The sequence below is a fragment of the Alosa sapidissima genome, chromosome 11, assembly GCF_018492685.1.
Source record: "Alosa sapidissima isolate fAloSap1 chromosome 11, fAloSap1.pri, whole genome shotgun sequence".
In the NCBI taxonomy this organism is placed as follows: Eukaryota; Metazoa; Chordata; class Actinopteri; order Clupeiformes; family Clupeidae; genus Alosa; species Alosa sapidissima.
In genome coordinates, this window is record NC_055967.1 from 24394340 (window position 1) to 24404339 (window position 10000).

A 10000-nucleotide genomic window follows, 5' to 3' on the forward strand; every position below is an offset into this window, starting at 1 on the left:
TGTGTGTGTGTGTGTGTGCGTGTGTGGCTCCATAACTCAGCTCAAGCAGTCTGTGATATAGTATGGCTGGTGAGGCTTGTTTGGCTTGCACATCTTTAACACATTCTTAATGCCAGATTACTGCAGGCCCAGAGTCCCTACTCTACCATTACACCTACACACTCACACACACGGACACACACACACACACACGAAACACTCTCACACACACACACACACACACACACACACACGCACACACGCACACAACAGTATTACATGTAGAGTAGACTGTTTGAATACAGTGTTGCAATAACACAGTACCATAAAAAGATCATTAAAGCAGAGGGTGAGGGTGGAGTGAGCATCCAGGAAGGAACACAAATATAGAAATAAACAATAAAAGACAAAGGCAGACATAATGAGCACACTGTTAAGAAGAGGACAAATAATCTTGGTGATAGGTGTGTGATGTACTGTATGCATGGTGTATATGTATGTCTGTATGAGTAACACAATGTTTTTTTTTTATTATTATTATTAAATATATGAAAGACAATAGTTTTTAAGATTGTACAATGGTAATACAACATGCATGAGAATACAATAAAATACAGACTCCATTTCCCAAGCCCAAACCATCCCCAATCCCATACCACCCACCCCCCAAGATAGGTCTTACATGACACACATACAGAAATGCACATGACACACATACATAAATGCACAAACAAACATTAACTGAGAAACCAAATTAAGTGGACAAAAAATATAATACAAATAATACAAAAAATAAATAAATAATACAATAAACCAACAAAGAGGAGGAAAAATCAATGGGGTAAAAAAAAGTTGTAGGTGAATGCACCCTAATCAAGGAAGTGTTTGTAGCTCATTGAAATAAGTTGTGGGTGAATGCACACCCTAATCAAGGAAGTGTTTGTAGCTCATTGAAATAAGTTGTGGGTGAATGCACACCCTAATCAAGGAAGTGTTTGTAGCTCACTGAAATAAGTTGTGGGTGAATGCACACCCTAATCAAGGAAGTGTTTGTAGCTCATTGAAATAAGTTGTGGGTGAATGCACACCCTAATCAAGGAAGTGTTTGTAGCTCACTGAAATAAGTTGTGGGTGAATGCACACCCTAATCAAGGAAGTGTTTGTAGCTCACTGAAATAAGTTGTGGGTGAATGCACACCCTAATCAAGGAAGTGTTTGTAGCTCACTGGAATAAGTCGTAGGTGAATGCACACCCTAATCAAGGAAGTGTTTGTAGCTCACTGGAATAAGTTGTAGGTGAATGCACCCTAATCAAGGAAGTGTTTGTAGCTCACTGAAATAAGTTATAAAGGAGTTCCAGCATTTGAAAAGTTATAAGTATTCCCTCTGAGAGTGAATTTCACCTTTTCTAGTTTTAGAAAGAAAATAAGATCCTTCAGCCACAGGGACACGGAAGGGGACTGTGAGGATTTCCATGAGAATAGAATCCTACGCCTTGCCAGCAGAGTAGCAAAGGCAACAACATCTGCCTGTCTTCTATTAAGAAGCTGTGGGACTGGTGTAACACCAAAAATAGCTAGTAGAGGACATGGTTCTAGTTGGACTTGAAGAATGTCTGAAAGGATATTGAAGATAGAATTCCAAAAGTTTTCAAGTTTGGGACAAAGGGCAAACATATGACTAAGATGGCAGGGAGTTGCTCCACACTTGACACAGGTGTCATCAACCTCTGGATACATTTCTGAAAGTCTTGATTGTGAAAAATGCAATCTCTGTACCACTTTAAACTGGATAAGACCTAGGCGAGCGCATGACGAAGAGGTACGTATTCTCTTGATGGCTCTCTCCCAAAAACCCTCTCCAAATTCTACTCCCAGTTCAGTCTCCCATGCAGCAGAGGCTTTAGAGCCCATCTGCTTATCAAAGGACAAAATATTTTGATATATTTTGGAAATGAGAGATTTCTGATGAGTTTTATGTTGAAATAACTCTTCCCGTGGTCTGAGAAGTTGGCAAAAACATTGTCTATGAATAGGTCACTGAAGCTAACTATGCCATTTCTCTCCCAGAGATGAAAGACAGGGTCCAACTGAGAGGGTGGAAAAAGATGATTGCTGCAGATAGGCATTAGAGTAGAGGCAGAACATGACTGAAAGTGACGCCTGAATTGATACCATATTTTAAGAGAGTTACAGACAATTGGGTTGTCTGAGTAGTGAGAAGGAGATAAGGACATGGAAGAAAACAAGAGAGCAGAGAGAGAAGACGACACACATGACCCAGCCTCAAGTTGGCACCACAATGTCTGTGGAGCATGCAACCAAAACAAAAACTTCTGGATGTTGGCTGCCCAGTAATAATACATAAAATTAGGCAAAGAGAGCCCTCCGCTGAGCGTGCATTGCTGAAGCAGGGATTTCCTAACTCTGGGAGTCTTCTCTCCCCATATAAAAGAGATAAGTGCCTGATCAATAGATTTAAAATACAATTTGGGTAAAAATAGGGGGATAGATTGAAATAGGTAAAGACATTTTGGCAGTATATTCATTTTTACAGCATTAACTCTCCCAAGCATAGACATGGGTCAGTTATGCCATTTCTGAAAGGGGAAAGCATTCTTCATATGGGAAAGGAGAGGAGTGAAGTTCGCATCTAATAAGGAAGATAGTGAGGCAAGATGATTCAATTGGAATGGCAAAGCAGACTGTTGAAGCTGTAGCGCTTTTGCATTTATAGGCATACATACACTTTTTTGCAGGTTGAGCTTGTACCCAGAAAAAGAGCCAAAAGTTTCCAATAGAGTCAAAATCTTAGGTATGTGGGAGACATGGTCAGTTACATACAAAAGCAAATCATCGGCATACAAGGCAAGTCTGTGTTCTGATCCTTCGCGGGTTATCCCTACAAACGAGGGTGAGGTTCTGAGTGCAACTGAGAGAGGCTCAATAGCTATAGCAAAAAGCAAAGGGGAAAGTGGACAACCCTGGTGAGTTCCACAAGACAGAGTAATATAGTCAGATTTGAAGTTATTAGTGTTGATAGAGGCTAGAGGTGATGTATACAAGAGGCGTATCCAAGATATGAATGCATCTCCAAAGCCAGACTCTCCAAACTTAGTTAATGTGGCAAAAAGATACTCCCATTCAACTCTATCAAAAGCCTTCTCGGCATCCAATGAAATGACTACTTCAGGGTATCTATTTATGTCTTTGGAATAAATTATATTACAGGGTTCGAATGTTGAAAAATGAGTGACGACCTTTAATGAAGCCAGTCTGTTCCTCCGATGCTATGCTGGGTAGAACACCCTCTATGCGAGATGAAAGTAACTTTGCCAAAACCTTAACATCAGCATTGAGAAGGCTAAGGGGCCTGTATGAACCACACGCAGTGGGATCCTTCCCCTCTTTTAGAAGAAGGGATATAGAGGCTTGTCTCAATGTGGGGGGAAGTGAGCCCAGCTTCAGCGACTCCTCAAACACAGACAGTAGCAGTGGGGCCAGTTTGTCATGAAATTTCTTGTAAAATTCAGGGGGAAATCCATCAGTGCCAGGGGCTTTCCCGGAATGTAAAGACTTGATAGAGCATATGATCTCATCTAAAGTTACAGGAGCATCAATTTGCTCAGCCACTGTGGATTCAATTGTGGGTATCTCCAATTTATCCAGAAATTCTATTATCACATCAGAATTATCTGGAGACTGTGATGTGTAAAGTGAGGAGTAATATGTTTTAAAAACAGAGTTCATCTCCATAGGGTCAATTGTAAGAGTTCCAGATGGGGACTCAATTTCAGGTATAGAACGCCCAGCTGCATGATGTTTTAGCTGATGAGCCAAAAGGCGACTGGCTTTGTCACCGTACTCATAGTATGTGCCATGAGAGTGCAGTAACAGCCGCTCAGCTGTGCCTGTGGATAAAAGATCAAACTCAGCCTGAAAGTTGAGGCGTTGTTTATAGAGTTCAGGAGAAGGATTCAGAGCATACTGGCGGTCAAGGCTGAGAATAGCATTGGAGAGTTCCTCCTGTCTAGCTTTCCTAATTTTAGTTTGATGCGATGAGTGAGATATAATCTGCCCTCTTAGATAAGCTTTTAAAGTCTCCCATAATAAAGAGTAAGATATACCATCTGTTTTGTTTAGGGACCGTTCAGTATTTATAGAATGGACCACCGGAGGAAAATAGGGGAGGGTCATGTCTTTTTATTCTTTGTTGAGGGGAGGGTCACCCGTTTTTTTTATTCTAGGAGGGAGGGTCACCCAACTTTTGTATTCATGAAAACAGCAATATTTGGGCTGTCGCCCATGGCCTCGCGTCTGATGGGCCTCGCACCTGGCCAAAGATGACATTAAGCATTTATTCTTCATTAACGCCTATTGTAGCCTAAGCAAAAAGCTTAACGTGGCTTAATGTCCTAAAACAACAATCAGTGATCACCAAATGTCTCTCATATTGTTCCTCATAATTACTAACAATCTTTAGGTTACCTGACGTGACAGCATGTTTCTTCAATCTTCTTCACTGACATATATGGAAGGCTTAATGTCCTAAACAACGATCAATGATCATCAAATGTCTTTCTCATATTGCTCCTCATAACCATCTATAAAAATCTATCCCGAAGTTTTTTTTTCTTTTGGAGCACGTCCGGATCCCAGGACATAACGCACTGTAGGCTACCTCATAATAGGCTTGAGATAGGCTATAATTCAAAAGGGGACAGATAGGCCTAGGCTACTGCACTTAAAACTTAAAAAGATGAACCTTCCCGAACTTTTAAATTGCGATCAGTCACTGGCATCGGGTGAATGAAGGTTTTCGAAGTTGAACAGGCTATTAAAAACTATTTGCGCACCTCCATGTCACAGGAGAGACTAGTGGGCTCGCCCTTCTATGAATTCAAAAAGACGTTAGGCTATACCTGCAAGCTGGCCTATGATTTCATGGCTGAGTTTGTGGCAAAGTAAGCAAGAAAATGTTTTTTATTCTGAGTCAGGATATGGCGAGTCAATGTCATTTATTTGTCCAATGTTAGCCTACAGACCAGTTTCCATAGTGCACATCTTATCAATAGTTTGAATGTCGAGTGTGTTTCTGCTCATTGACAAATAGCGTTCAACACAATGATTCATGCCCAATTAATTCCCCCTGTTAAAGTGCTTTGTTACACTAGTTTAGTTTCGTGATGTAGGCCTAATAGACTATGTGACTCAGCTAATGTTATAGGCTATACAATTCCCCCTCTTAGACAAGCTGGTGTAGCCTACTATTAAAATGCACCGACAGGTAGGCTACGTGTAGTAGGCTATCGCATGATTTCATGCACGTAAGTGAAAAGGGCCTCGCACCTGTCAAGTTCGCGACGGCCCTGCAGCTCCTCAGCGGGAAAAAAGTTAAAATATGTGATAAACCCGGAAAAAGTTGACAGGTATGTTTCGGTCCCAGTGATTATTTGTGAAATTGTGCAAACGACAGCCTTTTCAAGGCATTTCAAGGAAGGAGTGGTAGCATGCAAGGTCCCTAATTGACCCAGTACAGAAGGCATCAATAAATTGTTGGGGAGGATCATGCGTTTTTTTCTCAATCACATTGGAGGGTCATAGAAAATATTTTGACATGGCAGAGGGAACACTAGTACGTGAACTGGACCGGTCCTGTGCAGGGTCAATGACACAATTTAAAAATCAATAAATGTGTATTTAAAGGGACACCAGGCAACGTTTTCATGTTAATTAATCATCTTCGTAAGTGTAGTACGGGTGAATGAAGGCTCTCTCGCCCGCCCCTACTGCCTGTAGGAAGAATATCCCGCTTGCAAGTTCGGTGTATCCTACCCGCCGACCGAAGCGGGATCAGTTTACAGCACAGAGGCAGGCTAACAAAACGCTAGAGATAGTTGCAAACGTGTGTATAATGGCAGAGCCGGTGAAGAAGCAGCGAAAAAACCCTTGACGGAAGACGCAAAGAAAAGGAAAAGGGGAGTTTCGTAGAGAAAAAACATCAGGCTCGCCTGGTGTCCCTTTAAGGCTGGGATCTGCATCAATAGACTATTAGCAAATTCTACACTATCAAAATTACAGTAGGAGCATAAACATTTACCAAAATAACAGGTGTGTAGTCAAAGAAGACAATCAATCACAACAGTCAAATATCTTCCAGCCCTGTCAGAAAGAACCCTATCCAAGGAAAAGTGTATTTTCTGATGTATTAAAATAGCTACACCTCTAGCTCTGGAATCAAAATTAGAATGGAAATACTGACCAGCCCATCGGGGTTTAAGTCTAAGTTGATCCTTAATGCGCAGATGGGTCTCTTGAAGGAAAGCCACATGAACCCTCTGCTGCTTCAGGTGAGAAAGCACTCTGGATCTCTTCACAGGACTATTCCCTCCCTTTACATTCCAACTCAGAAATCTCAAGGAGGAACCATTTCTGTATCTATCAACCATGGCTTAGATGAGGTTGCATGGAAAAGTAAAAAAGAAACTTGATAACATTACAGCCATTAGGACAGAGTACAAACCAGATTGACTGACTGGAGGGGCAGATCAACCACAACAGGTAAAAACATAAAGTAATGATAAAGTAAATACAAGAAAAAAAAAAAAAAAAAACATACATGTAAAAAGACAGATGAGACCTTGTTCCCCACCCCCTTCCCTCCCTCATCAAACCTTAAATTTCCCTTCCCAAATAAGGGAAACTGCAGGCAAAAAACACATCTCCTAATCCGATGCATCTAAACAAGTTAAACAGTTTACCTTTCATGGTCAGAGAGGCTCCACAACGTGAAAAAAAGAAAATTACCATGTGAAAATAGTTATTGTAAAAACACACATAAACATTGCAATTAATCAGCACAAAACTTCTAAAAGAGCTACTTGTAATCGTCAGAACAATATACAGTAAGGGCAGACTGCACACTCAAAACGTAACATACAGTCAAATGCAGGCTAATGGTAACCTTAGCATTCCTCCCACCATTAAGCAAGCAAGAAACAAAAAACAAAACATAAAAATTCAGAGCCTGCAACATTAATTCAGCGTTAAATAAGCCATCTTACTCTATCGACTGATGCTAAATTACATACTAACATTAAGAAAGGTCTTTAAGTAAGCCAAAAACGGCAGATGGAAACTCAGCCTACTTCAACAGGGCGGGTGTGTAAAACTAGTCAGTTGTGCTTTGCTAAGTAGCCAGCCCAACAGCTAGGTAGCTAACGTTGTGCTAAAGCCTGTTAAAGCAAGTCTGAAGCAGGAATACAAAATGCTATGTCACCGAACGAATACAAACTAGTGTCATCTTAGCCACACACAGATAACACTCACTCCGATGGGAAATGGTCGTCAAACCATCTCTGAGCTTTATTTGGACAGTCAGGCTACATGCCGCTATTCCGACATGCCGCTACTTAGACATTGGCGTCTAATTGTCGAAGTGGCGGCATTAACATTAATTTTCAAGCGTCCCACTACTGCGACAATTTTGTTTTCCATTGTCGGAGTAGCGACACTTGACCTTTTTTTTAAAACGTCCTGCCATTCCGACACGAGTGGCGTAGCCAGGATTTTTCAACAGAGTGGACTTTTGCGAAGTAGGCCTAGGGTGGGCCTTTAAACTTTAAACAAAACACGATTTCATCACAGCTCAGATGATTCATGGCAAAAAACAATAAAAGGCTACATTGATAAATAACAGGGGCAACAGGTTTGGATTCTATAATAGCCTACGCACAATTCAACCGAAAGGTTAGTCGCGTCTCAAGGAGTCCAAGAGTGCGCCTCACACACACCAGCTCCGTTGAACAGTGTATTTTGCGTGTTTAAGAGCTAAAAAAGTTGATTAGAGAGTCACATTTGAAATGTCGGGTAGCCTAAATTATAGTCTATGTGCATCTCAGAGGAAGAGATTTTGGAGAGAGAGAGAGGATTTAACCTAGGTGATGATTATTTGTGTCTGGTGGTAATTAGACTTGAGTATGGATACCTACGAATTGTTTTGAATAAAAAAAGATAAGACAACAAATGAAATGTGACCCTGCAAGGCGAAACCAGTCGTTTTGGTAAAATTTACAAAATGAAGTTATTGTACTCACACGAACGGCCATAAACTAAACTTTCCAACAATATGTATATGAAGGGTATTGCAAATAGTATTGGGTATTGGATCGCCGACCCTCATTAGATGTGGATATCTGGAGGTAAGGATAGCCTTCAAGAAACAAGGTTATCGCAGTTGCTGTAAGACATACGGCCCTTCTCCAGTCTCTCTCAAAATCAAAACACCCAATTCACGCTTGGACTTTTCGATTATGTTTGTAAATGTTGGGACTGATGGACACTGAACTCTGGGGGTTATTTGAACGTTCGTTGTGAAGTGGTTTACTGTAAAAGGAGCGTCAGATATCCCGCCTGTCTTTGCACAATTATAGGGCCATGATGAGTCGAGAGAAAGAAGACTAAATAAATATGCAGACATGTTATGTGCAATTCAACAACTGCACGCATGACATATAAAAGATATATTCTTAGCCTACTTTATTGTGTAGTAAATTGAGTTTATCCAACCTGCTGGCAAACCAAAATGCGTTGCAAATGGCTTTATCATTGTCCTCTAAAATGCAGTATAAGCAACTTGAATATATCGCACATCCAGTTTGAACACCCTGATGGACACTGAACTCTGGGGGTTATTTGAACGTTCGCTGAAGTGGTTTAGGCTACTGGAGCGTAAGAATTCTAACTTGACTCTCGCTAGGCGAAACGAAATTCATCTGGCGAGAGTCAGGTTATAAGAATTCCGCCCGTCTTTGCGCAATTGGCCATTGATTGACGGCCATTAATTAATTAATATAGGTGGCCTGCACGCACAGAGTTTGTTTGATGCATGGAGTTTCCGACTGTTTTCCCCTGAGAGCTTAGAAAAATAAAATGAGGAGAGCTACCTGTGTTTTACATAATGTGTAACATTTATTCACATGGCCAGTTCAAAAATTTGACTGAAATGTGTGCCGATATCAATTATTGGGAAAAACATTGTTTGGAGTGGATGGGGGGTGGATTGTTGATGTAGCTGCAGGTGCAGATGACATGACTACAGCTCATCCATGCATCTAGGATGTTGGAATTTGATAAGATACAGGAACTGCAGAGATAAACTGAAAATGAGGATTGGTAATGTTGGAATAGCGGTACTAAAATAAATCGGAGTAGGGGCATGTCTAAATAGAGGCATGTCGTAATAACGGTATGTCGTAATAGAGGGTTGTCGTAATAACGGGATGTCGTAATAAAGAGTGAACCCCGGACAGTGAAATTGTAGCTTCTCTCCACCGTAGTCAACACGAAGCTGGGCTGGGAAACGAAGGGAGAACTGCACATCCTTGTCGCGTAAACAGCGTCTCATATTGGAGAAAGCAGCCCTCTTTTTTGCAGTGCTAGCATTATAGTCAGGAAAGATGTAGATTTTCCTGTCCCGGTGAAAGAGTTGTCGCCGATTGACAGCCCCCCAGCGACTGGCTCGTTCCTTGTCGCTGTAATAGTGGAAACAAACTATGAAAACCCTTGGTGGCAGCAATGGGTGCAAGGGCAGCATCAATAGCGGATTTCAGCTGACTGGTGATAGTTGCTGTCAGCTCAGACATCAAAACCATGCGGAGATTTTCCAGGTCAACAGGTAGCTTGGGAGACCCTGCCGCGGAGCCATTGCCAAAAGAGGCGACAGGACAGACTGCAGTTGTAGCAGAAGTAGCTTTAGTCTTGTTCCGTTGACTTTCGGTCGCCATTGGTGATTTATAAAGTAAAACAAATCGTACAAATTAAAACTAGTGCGTTTAGAGTGGGAAAATATAGGTTTAGAAGGAAATTTAGTTTAGTGTCGGGAGCCTACTCCACTGCGTGACTCTCACTTACATGCTCACCCGGAAGTCCCCAAATAGTGTTCTTTTGCTTGTTTGATGATGTTTATAACACTAATTGCTGATTTGGGAGCAGTACTGGTCTGAGCATGTTGTATATTAGTG

General features: G+C 41.3%; 1 protein-coding gene across 1 annotated transcript in view; it reads left to right on the forward strand.

The window, feature by feature from the left end:
* syt7a (synaptotagmin VIIa) overlaps positions 1 to 10000 on the forward strand; it is a 155180-nt gene that overhangs the window by 112363 nt on the left and 32817 nt on the right.